The sequence below is a fragment of the Phaseolus vulgaris genome, chromosome 2, assembly GCF_000499845.2.
Source record: "Phaseolus vulgaris cultivar G19833 chromosome 2, P. vulgaris v2.0, whole genome shotgun sequence".
In the NCBI taxonomy this organism is placed as follows: domain Eukaryota; kingdom Viridiplantae; phylum Streptophyta; class Magnoliopsida; order Fabales; family Fabaceae; genus Phaseolus; species Phaseolus vulgaris.
Window position 1 is genome coordinate 42,286,680 of NC_023758.2, and position 3,148 is coordinate 42,289,827.

Consider the following 3,148-nt stretch of genomic DNA (forward strand, 5'->3'; position numbering starts at 1 on the left):
TGTCAAAGGTTGAAGTGAGTAAACAGTGTGTTGACAAATTAAATAATTAGAAACTGAGTGGGAGACATGGCCAGCACATTTTGCATCCTCCTTTTGAAGCAAGTCAAAAAAGCATAGTGAAATTACAATGCAAGCAAATTGCAACATAACAACCAAGGTCAAACAAAGCCTCATTATCTTCAACCATTTGCAAGATAATTAGTAACAAAAGTCTTAATCAAAAAAAGAGTAGACCATAAATGTACAACATATCTACACAGATATATATAGCTGCAATTTAAACTTATCTAGACAAAACCAAGGGATTGAAAGTCTTTGAAAACAACAGAAGCACCCAAAGGCCAAAATATTCCAATGGATAGTACAATTCCATGCACGCTACCTTCTTTCTACAAAAAGCCACTCTTATTTCAAAACCCATCATACAAAACTATTCCTTCCTCATTGCTTAGTCAAAACCTGTCTCTGATCTCATCTTCAAATCTCACCCAGAATTTCCATTTCCTTATGCTTTTCTTTGCTCTATATAGCCTCTAGGGTTTCTCAGAGGTCTTGTTCCATAGCCATTTTGGCATTCTGTCCACCTCCATTAAATGGAATGTTTGGAATCACTCAAAATGGTGACAATTGGAGGTGGCCAGTAGGCCAAACAGGCTCTGTGAATCTGTCTCTGAGAAACCCCTTATGGGCTCACTTCTCTTTCATATCTCTTCTGAGTTCTGCATAATTATTGTTTTCCACATCATGCACACATCTTAATTGACCTACACTCATACTATGATTCCTTTAACTTCTGTCTCAGTATGCAGTCTGCAACTTCTTATATGTCTCAGCCTAATGAGTTTCTATTTTACATTTTTGCAGATTCCTACTTATCAGAAACATGCCCTTTTTCTTCAATACTGAAGGAAAAAGCAAGAGTATTTGGTGAACATAACCATCATGCTTTGAAGGTACTTAGTTTTTGCTTTTATTATTCCTAGTAAAGAGGATTTTGGGGGTGGAAGTAACTCCATGGAGCAACTTACTGATCATACCCTATTACATTATTTTATTTGGTTGGTGTTACTTAAGTCAACCACCAAACCTGAACTTGAACGTGAATAAGTAAATGTTTTATTTATCTTCCCCTCATGCTAGTGTCCAAAACTTTTGTCTAGGCTTTGATGGTATAATGTTGCACCTTTTCAATGGTCTAAACATAAAAAGTGTTGTGGATATTTGCATGCGCTTCCACTTGTTGAAACTCCATTGGCTATTGTGAGACCCATTGTAGCGGTTGCAGCATTGGATTCCTAGAAGCATTAGAGTATGATTAATTTAGACTTGTGAATGGTGTTTTGAGGCCACCATTATGAATTGTAGTGTTTCCAAATGGAAACCAATTCCTGCCCTAACTTGTCCTCATAATGCACTCACACGACCATCTAGCAGCACCACCCACCACCACCAACCAAAAGGTTTATTATGTCAGCTTCATCAATTCTTTGTAAATGGGAGAGGAATCTATTAGTGCCCTTTGGAGCTGACACATATCATCATATCATGCAACAATGAATCAGTGTTCAGTATTTCAAACCAGAAATAAACAGTTTTCATTACTCACTATAGCTATACACCTGTACATATATATTTATATAATGTAATGCAACTTACACCAAAAAAATAAGGCAATGCAACTAACATAATGATTACAAATTTATGAACCCTACCAAGATGGGTTTTTTTTTCTTCTATAGATGCATGACTTTACATTTGATATGATTTAATTTGTTCTGGCGGGACCAAGTTCATCTCTCATTTTGTTGGAGACTGGGATCAGGCCTGAAAGAAATTAATGGCAGGAAGTTCCTTATGTTAAAGTTTAAAATGATTACTTGATTATGCAATTGCCAATTTGTTCTGAAAGATATTCTAAGTTGGTCCCCACTTAGCAGGCTCACCAATTTTATATGAATTAAGTACCAATTTTCAAATGACCACATTCAGCTTATCTTTAGTCACCATTTCGTTTTAAATTATATTTTATTTCATTAATCCTTAAAGAAATATTACCTTCTTTTTCCAAAAAAATCACATTTTTTCGAGATATCTATAAACTTTACCTTCTTTTAATAACATTTTCTAAAATACCATGACTTTAATTAATGTCTTTGTGCTACACTATTATGATATGTAGAAACTCAGGTGTAAAATAAAAATTTTCCTGATCTAGATGAAATAGTATGATATTCTATTTTATTTCTAATTACAAGAAATGCAGCATATACGTAAATTAAATTCACTGGAATGTGTTTTAGGGTTCATATAGCATTTTTTTAAAGTAGATTAGAGTATCTCTATAATACTCATATTTATTCATTTTATTTTTTTATAAATAAATGTAAATTAATTAAAAATTAGGTAAAAAATTTAAAAGAAAAAAAAGCTTACATACAATCTATAAATATTTAGGCATTTTCTTTTTAATAATATTTAAAGTTTTTCTTTTATAATATACAATATACACTAGTACAAAATCTCACGACCACTTCAAATAAAAACGGCTTTTATAAAACTATCGTTAAAAAAGAGACGGTAGCAAACTTCTGATTAGTTTTTTTTTAATGATGGTTGTCCTATGAACCGTCGTAATGTTTGGTCTAAAATAACAACGGTTGCTCTAAGAACCGTTGTTATATGCATTGTTGAGGGGTATATAACAATTGTTGCCTTGGAACCGTCGTTATTTGTGCTCCTTTTTGATCGCGCGTCCACGTCCTCATCTTCCCTTGCGTCTTTTAGTTTCTTTCTTCACTTGTGCACCCATTTCCTTCTCCTTTTCTCATTACCCGCTCCTTCTCTCCACCGCCACCAGCATAGGTCCTTTTTGTCACTGTCAGCACTCACGGTCGATGTACGGGGGCTCCTCATGCACAGTCCAACTGTAGCTAGCGTAGCGCCAGCGCTGCTTGCGTCCTCCCCTCCACTTTTGCACCGCTAGCAAACCTCTCCTCCATCGCTCCAGCCCTCCCTGCACGTCAAACCCCCACCTCCACACATCAAACCCTCACTCATTTCTCCTTCATGCGTGCAAGCAAACAGCTGTCTCCGCCTCCGTGCGCCAACCCTTCACCTCCGCGCGGCAACACCTTGCGCACGCCACCAG

General features: G+C 36.1%; 1 long non-coding RNA gene across 1 annotated transcript; it reads left to right on the forward strand.

The window, feature by feature from the left end:
• Window positions 1-288: 288 nt before the first annotated feature.
• On the forward strand, window positions 289-1,980 carry LOC137812263 (uncharacterized). The gene is made up of 2 exons (XR_011081244.1): window positions 289-953; window positions 1,161-1,980. It is a non-coding gene; the product is annotated as an uncharacterized lncRNA (long non-coding RNA).
• The last annotated feature ends 1,168 nt before the right edge of the window (window positions 1,981-3,148 follow it).